The following is a 14,078-nucleotide window of genomic DNA, read 5'->3' as shown; positions in this document are numbered from 1 at the left end:
GAACTCACTCGGGCTTGATCCAAACTGACATGCACGAGTGACTTCTCCTTTTGCAAACACCTCATAAAAGACAATCTACTCTCTGCGTGGTTCTTTATTTAGGTCGGGTAAGAATAAACCCTGACATCTTGATGCCGTGACCCGGATCTCAACATACTCATCTGCTGACATCCAAGGATAAGGACACACCGAAAGCCCGTGCATGACCAGAGTCGTAGAGACCTGAAACAAAGTCCTGGGGGGTGACGTTCCTTGCTAGGCCGGTGACGTAGGTCCAACCTCGCCTGCCAACAGCGGATTGACGAGATTCGGATGGAGTGAGCCAACCAGCAGAGAAGTGAGTAGTGACCATTTCTTATAAAGAAGGTCTGGGTTAGAGTCCCTAGACTTTAGAAATCATCATAAATTCTGTGATAAAAAGGTTAAAGTCCTTTAAAGCTAGAGACATCACATATCAGTGGAGTTGGTCAAATTGTTCAAGATACTTAAATGTTGAGAACGAGGCTGTAGAGGTACTAACATCTATCTTGACACAGACCAAAATTTGCAAGAGAAACTTAAATGGTGATTGCAAATTATTTGAAGTTAGGGACGATGCATGAATAATATCAGGTGTATTATTCTTTGTAAGGGCACAGCACTGAGGCATTGCCCTTACAAAGAAATACCACAATAACCACAGTAACATATTTCATGCATTTGTCATTTTCAGAGTTTGAGAAAAGAATCGTGAGATGGAAAGTATGGCCACAAGTTTACTTTAACATCTCTCCTCTCTTCCATCTGGTTTTTGTCCTCCTTTTTTGCTAGTTGTACTGTTCTCATTACTAAATTTGAAACTCTGTTATTTAAAATACAATCAAAGCTGTATTATTGAATTTTGGTTTGATAATAGATTTTCTGTCTTTAGTTTTGAAACTTGAAGCTTAGATTGGTTTTAGCTGTGAATCATTACTAATGCATTTTACAAGTTTTAACAGATTGGTGGCAGTGGCTAAGGAGGTAAGAGTTCGTCCTGTAACTGGAGTGTTGCTGGTTCGAGCCCCCTCTCATTGCATGTACATCAACATCTAATTAACTTAACAGTCTCAGCCATTGTGTCCTTGGGCAAGACACTTCACCTGCATTGCCTAAAGGTGGTGGTCAGAGGGCTTGGTGGCACCAGTGTGATGGCAGCCTCACTTCTGTCAGCCCGCCCCAGGGCAGTTGTGGCTACTATGTAGCTTACCACCATCAGTGGGTGAATGATTGTAGTGTAAAGTACTTTGGGGTCCTTGGACTAGATAAAGCACTACACAAGTGAAAGCCATTTGCCATTGCGTGTTACTGGACATTACATTATTTTCAAGATTTAACGAAAATGGCAATAACTCTAATATTTCTCATCATAAGATGATCATAGTTTAAACCTCTGGTAATAATGGCTGGAACTGCCATTATTACTAAAAGCCTAGCAGTTCTAGTAATATTTCAGTAGCAATTCAAGTAACTTGTACATATGCACAAAACAATAATTTATAAGTCATTAGAATTGCGGGTAAAGCCAGATGTATTGGTCAGAAGATCAATTTACTGTACCTCTTCAAAAACCGTTTACAGGTGTTCTGGAAAAAGGTTGATGAAAGGGTGACACCTTTCAACACATTACTACATGTGCAAGTTGTTTGTTAAAGGGGAACACCAGAACATATCAATCAACAGAAGTTAGAGCACTTAACTTATTCACCCTTATTGTCTATCAAATCTTAACACTTGATGACAGAATCCATTTAATTACAGGACATTTCAAATCCTTTTAAGTTATTAAGAAAGAGAGTAAATGCCTTTTAATATTTTGATACAAAAATAACATAAATCAAAATATAAATCACAAACAAAGAATTAACATCAACAAACAGTTAATGCAACAAAAATAAAATTAACACTCAAATTTTGGCAATAATATTCTGATTTTTTCACTAAATAGTTTCTCTAAATTATCTGTACTCTGAAGCAGATAATAACCTTTTTATGACACAAATGAATACTTTGATCATAAGTTTGTCAAAAGCAGAACAATTTTGGGGCAGGTTGTTTTGAATAAGAACTATGTTTAGGATTCATTGTGCAAAGAATTAAGACACTTCAGACTGTTTTGATAAATAGTTCACTTTAGAATTTAGGTCAGAAGGAGGTTAACAATTCTGCTAGATTGTCAGATTATTCTGGAATTTTTAGATTGAAAATGAAGTTTGTTTTATCAGCTTAAAGGTTTGTAACCAGGCCTTACATTGTGTTCTCATCACCAGGTAATAAAAGGAGGGGTGCCTTACTGTGGTACCAGTAGATTAGGGGTTCCTGGAGACAGTGCCCTACCAGTGGAATGTTCCTGAGCAGGTGCGTAGGAGAATGAAAGAACCAGAGGGTCAGCTGAGAACCCCTTGATGTCAACACCTGGTCTGAAAGGTAAGCCAGAAGGGTTAAGGTGATGGAGTTGTGGAAGGGCTGAAGCTCTTAGACCAATAGAGTAAAAGTTAATGAAGCACAAGCTGAAGCAACTTGTTAGCTGGCTAATCACTTCTAGAATTGTGCCGCTCAAGGTGGCTGCATGTTGGAGTAGCTCTGTTACATTCATTTTGAGATATTGCTTTTGAAAACTTTATTCCTCTTTTTTTCTTGATGTGAATCACTTTTTTGGATCATTATTTCCTCTGGTATTGGATGCTGTGCAGCAGGAAGGACTTTTACTGAAACCTTTTTACTTTTGGACATTTTGTTATGATGCGTAACCATGACAACAAGGTGGCTTTTTTCCACAACTGGGAGCAGCTGATTAACATCTTTTACTCTTCAGTGTAAAACGTGAAGAAACCCCTTCAGTGTAAAACGTGAAGAAACCCCTGAAGTCAAGTCATGGCCAGAACCATGCAGACCGCCCGTAAATCAACTGGAGGTAAAGCTCGCCACTAGAGCCGCCTGCAAAATCTTAAGACCAGTCAAAAAATTGCAAGAATTTGCATTTTGCACTATTGGATCTTAAGAAGGTTCTAAGTAGAGCTTCACAATGTTAAAGGAAAAAATCAGTGTAAGAGACAAGAACTTTTGAGCAGGGAATTTTCTGCAAAGTGCATTTACACTCAAACATGATTTTTTTCAGCTGATCAAAAGTTTAAGACCATAGTCTTTAAAAGCCAAAAGCTGTGTAAAACTCTGGATTCCATGTCCAGCTCTGAGCCGCAGGATCCGATTGGCTGTCCGTCAAGACACGGGACGATCCTCGACCCAAATTAAGGCCATTACTTGTCTTTCCATCCATTTGCCTGATTGCCTTTTGGCAAGGTTACTTTCAAACTATTGAACAGATTTCAATGAAATTTTCAGGAAATGTTGGGGTTGTCACAAAAACAACTGATTAAATTCTGGTGATGATCCAGATCGTGATCCAAAACCCAGTCCTACAGTTTTTTAATTACCTTTTGACATTGGTGGAGGTTTGCATGCAGAGTTCTTCAAGTTACCTCCACCAAGGAGATTATGTTTTTGATCGTGTTTGTTTGTTTGTCTGTCTGTTAGTAAGATTACATGAAAATATTAATGAACAGATTTGAATGAAAATTCCGGGAAATGTTAGGGTTGTCAAAAAAAACAAAAAAACAAAAAAACAATTGATTTAATTTTGATGGCCAGATCATGATTGGGATTGCACTAGTTTATATTGATGCCATGCCCTTGGTCAAGGTTTGTGCTCTTTGAGTGCTTCTCTTTTATCTGAAATTTACATGTAGGATAAATGAAAAAGATAAAAAAAACTGCTGCTTTATTTAACTTTACAAAGATACATCAAACTGCATATTTTTATTGTTTAATGCAAAAAAATGTTCTTTGTGAGCTATAGATTCTTCTCATTATTTCCGATTGGTGTTTTTGGTTAAAAATTACAGTTTATAAAGACCTTTTATTTGTGCTTCTGTGAACACGCAGAGAAAAACATGCTGCTGAACTGATGCAGAAATTCCCTTTATCAGAATCAAACTACTTGTCCTGTTCATGCTGTTAATGGTTTGGTTTGTGCCTTATACAATTGATTACATGTCATCTAATTTCTTTGTTTTGATGTTCCCTCTAGTGCCATAGTAAACATTTTATTGCTATAAAACAACCAATTTGCAACTGCAATTGACCAAACTTTCTATTGTCTTTCCTACACCTGTAATTTGGTTTGTGTAAAGCACAATGTAAGGCAGTCATTTTATTGCCTCTGTCATTCTATATTTTCACATTCGAGAAACTTGGTTTGGCTCTGATTAGAGCCACTGCTTTGAGAAATAACAAGGCCACTTTTGCCTGCTAACACTCAAATAAACCACTTCCCCAAGGAGTGGTCACCAGCTGCTTTTCCTTGATTGCTGGTGATCAAATCCTTCTTTTGCAATGGCTTTTGCAGCTTGTTATTGTCAATTTTCAGTTATTTCACATTGTGTACACATTCACATGTTTATGAATTTGTCATTTCAATCTTTACATACTGCACTGACTGGAGTAGGAATGATCTAACAATATTTTTCAGTAATTTTTTGTCAATTTGCTCCTCGTGAAGCCATAAATTCCATTTGATCAACTTTTGTGTCTTTAGGACACACACTGTAAATAAAACGGGTCTCAAAAGTTCATCTTGATATGAAGAGCTATTCAGAGGTTTTATGAAATCCTTTCCGTAAAATAGGTACCACCTGTTGGTTTAAACACTGCAATTATCTGATTATGGTGTAATCAAACGTAATTATCAAATTAAAAGGAAGTTCTGCATGAAGGATTTCTGGAAATTTATTGAATTACCAACAAGCTACAACATGTCTGCATATGAAATTTGTTTTTTGCTCATGGGGTATCTGTGTTACATTTGTGCTGGTCAGCGATGGGACCTGAGTTCCAAGTTGAGACATTTTCTTTGGGTACAATCCCTTTTTCAGGAAGTGGATTGAAGTGGATTCTACTACCATATCAAATTTTGTGATGACATGTCTGTTAAACTGGCTGAGTTAAGGTAATTTTTGAGTTTCCTCAAATTAGTTGGCTGTGGCAGCCATCTTGAGTTGGGTTGATTCCAAAAGTTAATTAGGTGTTGATGTATGTGCAATGATTAATTTTTGAAAGTTTCAATAAACTCTCTTTAGTGATTAATGAGATATTTTGATAACAGACAGACAAACAAACACGTGCACACATACCATAAATACCAGGTGTATTTCATTCACTTCTATTGTGTGAACAGCTGACTGATTAATCACAAAAACAGCATTTTAACAAGAATTTTCAAGTAAGTGGAATGTAAAAATAATAACATATGTTTGTCTACACGGCTTTAGATTTGCTCTAGTAGCAACCACGCTGAAAGATGAGCAGTCCTGCTAAAGGCTCTAATTGCTGATCATTATAGCACATACAGGGGGCTTCAGGTTTATTAGTGTGTGGGTATTTGTTCATTTGATGTTTTTTTTGTTTTTTTACTTTGCATGCTCATACTGATTTTATTATGTACTGGTTCAGGAGAGACCACAGTGTAAACCATGTGAATGTATGTGCAAAAATGTGAGAGTGAAAAGTTATTACTGGTATAAATCAAGCTCTGTAATTGGTTGCAAGCCCTAGCAGGAGGTCCCTTCTCAGGCTGCTGCTAATTGGCCACCAGCCGTGAAGTGTGACACACAGTTGGTCCAAACTAGGAGTCATTCAGTGCCAGCTTGTCAACAGGTGTGCACAACTGTGTATTTGAAAAGTGTATTTTCTAGCATTATGTCAAGTTGTATATTGTACATACCAGTTTCAGCTGTCTCATGGGGTGCTGATTTACACAGCGTTTGTGTTTGGTTTTTTTTTACAACATTCTGGTGGCAGCATCACGCCAGACAAATTATTAAAAAGTAATGAACATTCACTCAGGCTTGTAACTTCAACATGTTGAAGAACATCATGTCTTGTGTGATCCATTACACAATGGTTTTTACAAAAAGTTATTAATACTTATGGGCCACACAGGCCTTGTAATGTAACAAAATATTTTTCTTAGATTGGTGACCAAACTTGGGGACTATATTGACATTGTAAACATATTGAAAATAAGCTCACATTTTATCTACAGCTGTTTTTACATAGATGAAATATAGGTGTTCAAAAGAATGACAGTTTTATCTGGATTTTTTCTGCAGTTGCTGATCAAACATCATATCATATAATTGGGAGAGATTTTCTGCTGGAAATGTGATCTCACAGCTGGAGCTGTAAGGTAGGGTGTGAGGAGCAATATTTGTCTTCAGAACACAGAACACAATGTTGAGAAGATCATGGAAATGGCTGTTTCCTTAAAACACGCTTTAACTGATGAGGGTCCTTGTTCACATATTATGACTATGTGTTTTTGAATAAATCTAAATATTATACTATTAAAGGGTAAAAAAGAAAAGCAGGAAGGACAATGAAGCAAGATATGCTTTTTAGCTGTTCTGTTTACACAGTATTTCACAGTAAGTTTCCAACAAATTACGAGTGATGCATGTAAGATTCAACTAAAAGCAAGAACACACCCTGAATGAATTTATTAAAATAATAATAATTATTATAATTAAAAAATATACAATTAAACTACATGCTGATCAGTTTGTAATTTTGCCAAACTGTACTCTCGCCTTTGAATTTATTTTCCACCAATTGGGTGTGAAACAGGAACTATTTGACAACCTAATCACACTAATAAAAATGAATACATAATATACTACTACTAATAATAATAATAATAATAATAATAAATAATAATAATAATAATAATAATAAATAGTATGGGTGACATGGCTTATCAGAGGTTAGCTGCTGCTTCAAAAAGAGAAGAGTAAACTCATCTGGGGCCTTTCTGTGTGAAGTTGTATGTTCTCTCTGGGCACTCCAGTTTTCTCATACAGACAAAAACATGCATATTAGGTTAATCAACAACCCTAAATTGTCACTAGGTATGAGTGAGGGTGTAATGCCTGTCTTCCCTGTTTGTCTCTATGTGTCCCTGTCATGCACTGGCGACCTGTTCAGGGTGTACCCATTATCTTGCCAAAATGACTACTACAGATAGGCACCACCTCCCTGTGACCCTGCATAGAAAAATCGGTAAATAAAATGTATGAATTATAATATTGGGTCTAAATCTGCTTATCTTAATTTTAAAAGTGTACTTCAGTAGATTAAATTGACTAAGTTGAGGCAGCTGCAAAGGTGGGTAAGAAGGGAGCTGAGGCATGTCCAAAGTGGAGTACAACGAAGCCTTTTGAATACTGCTTCTTTTTGAATCCAAAAAGTGACCAAAGGTACATGATGACTAAAGCTGCAAAAGTAGAATTTGGCAAATGCATGAATTGACTTGGAGCCAATTAAATAAAAACCAAGCCACACTGAATAAGTATTTAAAAAAAATTGTCCAATTTTTAAAGGACTTATGTTTATAGAGAAATTGTTCCAGAAACCAGGAACAGCCACTGTAAAATACATGGTCACCTCTGTTAAAGTGTTGGTATGGAACATCGAAGAGCATCTGAGTGGTCAATGTCAGAGTCCTAGCTGAAGAATGATTAAACACTGATATAATGTTATAATCAGACCTGTAACAAGCTGAGAGTGTCAAGAGGGGTGGGACTATGGCGGTGAACCCAGAACGCAGACTCAACTTAAAAGGAAACTGGTTTATTAACAAAATAAACAGATAAACAAAAGAGCTGACGTGGCAGCAAAAAACAACTAATACGTAGACCAAACAAAGGAACTGGGCATGGCAGGGTAGGGCAAGGAGCAGAACAAGAAAACACGACAACAACAACAACAACAATAATGATCCAGCGGGGTGGTGGAGAAAATGACCAGGTTATATGCACAGGGGATAATATGGGAAGTGGGCACAGGTGAGTGATTACAATGACATACAGGTGGAGATGGGCGTGGCAGATAATCAAGGGCAAAAGAGTGACTGAGGAGGAGTGAATAGTGACAGCACACATGAACACAGAAACAAACAGAAAACCTGAAACAAACAGAAGCTTACACAAATACCAATAACCATGACAGAGAGCTAACAGAGACAGGCCAACAGGTTTCCTATAGTCAATTTTGTTTAACCCTGGTCAAAAAACAAGAGGCTGCATTTTTGTGTGAGCCAACTGCAGATGATACACAGACAACTGATCCATACTGACATACAGTAAATAAAGTTATACTGTTTTTCTTGCAGTCCCTGTGTGTGTGTGTGTGTGTGTGTGTGTGTGTGTGTGTGTGTGTGTGTGTGTGTGTGTGTGTGTGTGTGTGAGAGAGAGAGAGAGAGAGAGAATGAGAAAGACCTTGGATACAGTAGTCAGAATCATGAAAGAAAGTGCCAAACAAATCCAAAAGCTTCCAATATTTTGAATAAATAAACATGATCAACATTATCAAAGGCTTTTCCCTGATAAATGGAAAACAAACCCACATCCAAATCTTGACAAATAAATATCAAGTATCAAAAAAAGATTGTCCATAACTGTACCATCAGGAAACATTTTTGTGAAATGGCCGCAAAAAACAGTATGTCTTTATGCTGCTTTTGACCATTTGTGTATCACAAATGAAGCCAGCCTCAACCCCTGGACATTAGCTATCACAAAAAAAGGTGAGCATCACAGAATCAAAAGAGGTGTGGAGCAGAACTCAGTTGCATTGACCTAGAGCACTACACAATAAATATGTGACGGCTGTCTCCCTCATATAGTTTTTAAAACATTACAAAATAACTCAGTTTAGCAACCCTCATTGAGATTGAGCTTTTTTTTTTTCTAATAATGTTGTTGTGCATGATCATCAATTGTCTCTTGGTAATAAATCTGTTTGTTGTTATTTAAACTAAATGTAAACTCAAATGTTATTAAAAATGGTCAGACATTGTTTCAATGGGGGTTTGGGTGGGCAACAGAGGACTACAGACCACAACTCTGCTTTCTTGACTTGACCCCTGGATTGTCAGTAATTTGGATGACTAATAAAATCGGCCAAATTCCAGAACAGAGAGCGGCTCAACCCAAAGTGGGATGGATACTATCTCACTGTATCAGACCACAATCCACTGCAGTTATCTATGTGGCTCACACTCTTTTTAGGACACCACCTGGACAATCAGCAGTTAAATGATGCCATGCGGCTAAACATGTCATCACTGCTCAGGTTGGGAAGGGAACCAGAAAAAACCACAAAGTCTGACATTGTTTTGCAAACTTACACCTCAAAGCAACATTATTTTTAGTGACCTCCAATTGGTGTAACCAGGTTCTGTTTGTTTCTTTGGTCTATTTTTGCCTAGTCCCTCCTTCTAGGCCCCTTCTTCCTGTATGGCTAGCAGAGTGTGGGATTTTTTTTTTTGCTGTGTTTTCCCTTTGGAGGGAGTTTACTGTCATGATCTTGAGGATTTGTGTTTGTTTTTTGTTAGATGAAATGTTTTTTGACATTTGTTATTGTGACTTAATCCTACTTTTGCTAGTTGCTTTTACATGGATATTTTCCTGTGTTAAGTGTATTTAAGTTTACTGAGTTTGCTTTATGTGCTTCTGTCAATGTTTCCCTCAGCTCCCCTGGTTTCTCTATACCTCACAGCTGCATCTCATTAACCCAATTATCTCAACTAATCCATGTTCTAGTAATCACTCCTCACAGTTAAAACAGTTCTTAGTATTTAATCACACTTGTCTGACTCTGCTGTTTCCCAGCTCCATGTTCCCTGTTGTTCTTCTGTCCTTATTGCTTAGTTTTGTACAGTTAATGCCTGCTTCTCCTTGTGCACTCCCATTGGTTTGTAAGTTTGTTTCTGCAGTTTTGTTTCTCACTTGGTTTTTCTGTCACTGCGTCTGTCCTTTGCAAAATCACTTTTCCAACACACTCTTTTGAAGATCTGACATTAGAATTTATCTCTGCATTTACTTAATTTTAGTTTAAAACTTCCTCCTTTGGAGAAAACAATACAACTTATGGTCATCATATTTCAGCCAATTAGGTCATAGTTCACTGTTGCTGTGGTGTCATCTTTTTTATTATTTGTCCACTTTTGAATTTAATGTAGTAGTAGTAGTAGTAGTAGTACATTTTAATTACCCAAAAGTGATACCAGTGTTATTGTAAAACAGTTTTGTGGTACAGTTCTACTGTTGTCCCCTAGTTCCCTGAGAAATTTGCAGCAGTGTACAATTCAGCTCTTCTTGATTTAAATTTTCTTCTATATTTTTGCACCAAAAATGTTGTACTTTCTGAACTTAACTGCTTTAATAAGTTTCAAATCCTGGCCAGAAAACACTGTAAATACCTGCTGATCCAATTTATTTACAGCAGTCTAATCAGTTAACTAAAGGCCATTCCCACCTTCCCATTGTGCAGCTAATACAATTTAATCAATAATTTTCTTTTCCTTCATTAAGCACTGATAAATATTTCACATGTAGTGCATCTGAGGGTCCCTGTGTACTGTATTTACTTCTGTATGATTGACCTGTGTGTTAATGTTTGAGTGCATATGCATATTTCAGTTAGATAGTAGCCTGTTATAGGGACCTAAATGTATTTGTCTGTTGTCATTTCTTCTCATTCTTTCTGTCTTGAATTGTGTTTTGTTAAGCACTGAATAAAGACAGAAAGATAAATGAGTTCTAAATGTTTATTCAAGACATTAATGTAGGCCAAAAGCCACACATAAACAACAGTATGTGTGCACCGGAGAAAGAGTTTGGGTTGTGTTCTGATCAATGTCTTCAGTCAATTAGTTTTATAATGACTTAATCAATATGTTCTCCTTTAGGACTAATCCAGTATTTCTTCAAAGGCTGTGTAGTTTATTTGTGTGTGGTTGTTTATGACAACTTTTGTGTAGGCTTGGGGTATATTATAAAATTGTGAAAGCAAAGAAGATCAATATTACTGACCTAAAATTACCTGGCAGCAGGAAAATCCAGGCTGTTGGTTTACTTAGTTTGGTAATGCAATGATATTTTAAATATAATAAACCTGTGAATCTTTTTTTCCACAGAAATACCTTTGAAATACATTGTGGATTTCTGACAAATAAAAACAAAGTTAACTATAATAAACTAATTTCTAAAAAAAAACTATATCCTAATCAAATATTGTTTCTGCGTGTGGCAATTTAAAAAAAAAAAAAAAACTCGTCAAAGTAATTTAGGAGGAGATGAAAAAAAATTCTATGGCAACACATATTGTATGAACAAGATATTTACATATGCTGTGTAAAATATACATAACCAACAATAAATCAGACTAAACCTTTCCTGTTTTTGGTTAATTGGGATTCCCAAAAATATTCATTTTTGCTAAATGCTCAAATAATGAGAGAGATAATTTTTTAATCCTTTCTTCAAAGTCACACGTTTACATATATATTAAGATTACTATACCATTAAATAATTTGAAAAAGCAGAGGTGATGCTGTTCTGGCTTTAGAAGCTTTTGATGGGCTAGTTGACGACATCTGAGTTCAGGCAGACCTGTGGATGCATTTTAAGATACATCTCAAACACACTGCTTTTTATGGGACATCATGGAAAAATCAAAACAAATCAGCCAAAATATCAGAAAGACTTCATAGCTTTGGTTCATCCTTGGGTACAATTTCCTGAAGGTTCCACATTCATTTGTCAAAATAAATATATACAAATTTAAACACCATGGAAATGTCTTCAATGTCATATTGCTCAGGAGGGAGATAGTTCAAGATAAATGTCTTTTGGTGCGAAATGTGCATATCAACCCCAAAACAAAAGATCTTGTGAATCTGCTGCTGAAGCTGGTAAGAAAGTGTCATTATTCACAGTGAAAAAATATCCTGAACCAACATGGGCTCAAAGGCTACTCAGAGAGGAAAAAATTGTTATTCCAAAAGCAACACTAAAAGTTAGATTGCAGTTTGCAAATGCACATAAAAACCTCACACAAAAAACTTAACTTTTGGAGACATGTCTTGTGGTTTGATTAAACTAAAATTGCACTGTCTGACCATAATGGCCACTGTTACATTTGGAGGAAAAAGGAGGAAACCAGAGAACACTATCCTAACTGTGAAGTTTGGGTAATCAGCATCATATTGTAGAGATATTTTACTGCAAGGGCAGGTGCACGTCACCAAATAGATAGCAGCTTGAGGAAAGAACATTTTGTGAAAATATTGAAGCAACATCTGTAGACATCAGCCAGGTGTCATGAACGGGGTGGAAGGAGGCGAACCCTGAGCGCAGACTCATGTTGATAAAAAACTAATTTATTGAGAAATAAAAGGCAAACCCAAAACAAAGGCTGACGTGGCAGCAAAACCTAGACCAAATACAAAAAACATTAACTAACTAAACTAAACCTGAACAGACCTGAGACTAAAGATGAACCACTGGGAGACGAGAAGGCACGAGCAAACAGACCAGCACATCAGGGAGACAAGAGAATGACAATGAACCAGCAGGGAGGTAGAGAATGTGACCGGGTATTAAAGGCAGAGGGTGATTAGTGGAAGTGGGCACAGGTGAGATTATTAAGGAGCTAGAGGCAGGTGTAGATGGGTGAGAATGGGGAAGAGAGAGAGAGTGACTGAGGAGAAGTGAATGTTGGCTGAGGCACAGGGAAGAGACAAAAAACACAAACAATAAACTCTAACTGAAACATGAAGACAAAACATAATTCAAAAACTCAGATCCTAACACCAGGAGGTTACGGTCGTTGTCAAGTTGAAGACCCATTTACACTCAAGCTTTAAGCATACAGCTTAAGGGCAACCAAGTCAGTGTCTTGGAGTGGAGAAGCCCTGTTCTCAATACCAGAGAAAATCTGTGGTTATGTGTTTTTTTGTACTGTGAATGTAAACATCTGTTTTCAGCTGTATTTGCACATCAGACAACACTTCCAAATTAAAAACACAGAAAAAAACAACAATATCATATCAGTCTAGGCTGGAAAGTACACGAGGAACCTAGAGTAAGTTATGGTCCAGTAAAGCTTTTGTTCACATTAGAAAAGGTTAATCTTCTTCTAACAACAACCTTTAGTTTGTTTTGCTTGGTGTTTCTTATTAATAAGTTATTTTAGACTATACTGCTCCCTAGACTGCACATAAATTAATTTTCTCTGTATCTCATGGACTTGCACACCAGTTAGCACGTGGGGTGTATCATGGGGATCAAACAGATGACTGTCTGATTTATGAATGATTCCTCTATCTGAGACATTGCTGCTGTGTGTTATGTTTGCCTTAGCAAAAATCACACACACATTCATGTAAAGTTATATACGTTTTCCAACTTTTATATGGGGGCTCAGTCATTAACACTGAGAAAAACCATTAAATGTGGTTACAACCTCAGGGGAACAACACTGTGATTCCAAGTGTTCTTAGGATCTCAGCTGCTCCCTGGAGAGGAAGTTAGCCAATAACAAACCACCTACTGACACAGCAGCCCAATGAGAACCACCCGTTAAGCCAATCGGGAATACTGTCTGTTGGTAGGTTTCATTTCACAGTTGGTGAGGCATTTGCACCCCAAGAAACAAAATACAGGAAGAAATACAGCATGAGCAATAAATTTCAATTTATGGACTGTGGCTCAACAAAGGACTATAATTGTCCATATTTAGGTCAAGGAGCTATGAGTTCTTTAAAAGCTGAAGCTCTGTGTGAAATACAACCCCAATTCCAAAAAAGTTGGGAAGTTGTGTAAATTGTAAATAAAACTAGAATGCACTAATTTGTAAATCTAATAAACCCTTTTTTTAGTCTATATTCACAATTAAACATAGTAATTGTATCAAATGTTTAAACTAAAAAGTTGTTCTATTTTTTAAGAATAAATTAGGTTATTTTGAGTTTTGAAAGTACCCCAGGCCCGCTATACAGCCGAAGTAAAACCAGACATATCTAAGCATGACCTAAGACAGTCAAAAATAGTAGCTAAACTAAACAGATCTAAGTATGACTAAATGTACAGAACTAAACTAAGTGTACAGGAAGATAAAGCTAAACTAAACAGTACCGAATTTCTAAATGGTACCACTGGCCC

General features: G+C 36.8%; 1 long non-coding RNA gene across 1 annotated transcript; it reads left to right on the top strand.

Annotated features, from left to right (window-relative positions):
- The first annotated feature begins 209 nt into the window (after positions 1-209).
- Positions 210-6,265, top strand: LOC119617071. The gene is made up of 3 exons (XR_005233248.1): positions 210-337; positions 2,289-2,445; positions 6,186-6,265. It is a non-coding gene; the product is annotated as an uncharacterized LOC119617071 (long non-coding RNA).
- Positions 6,266-14,078: the final 7,813 nt, after the last annotated feature.

Source organism: Kryptolebias marmoratus, linkage group LG6, assembly GCF_001649575.2.
Source record: "Kryptolebias marmoratus isolate JLee-2015 linkage group LG6, ASM164957v2, whole genome shotgun sequence".
In the NCBI taxonomy this organism is placed as follows: Eukaryota; Metazoa; Chordata; class Actinopteri; order Cyprinodontiformes; family Rivulidae; genus Kryptolebias; species Kryptolebias marmoratus.
Note: the sequence above shows the minus strand (reverse complement) of the source record. Positions and strands in the feature narration are given on the sequence as shown.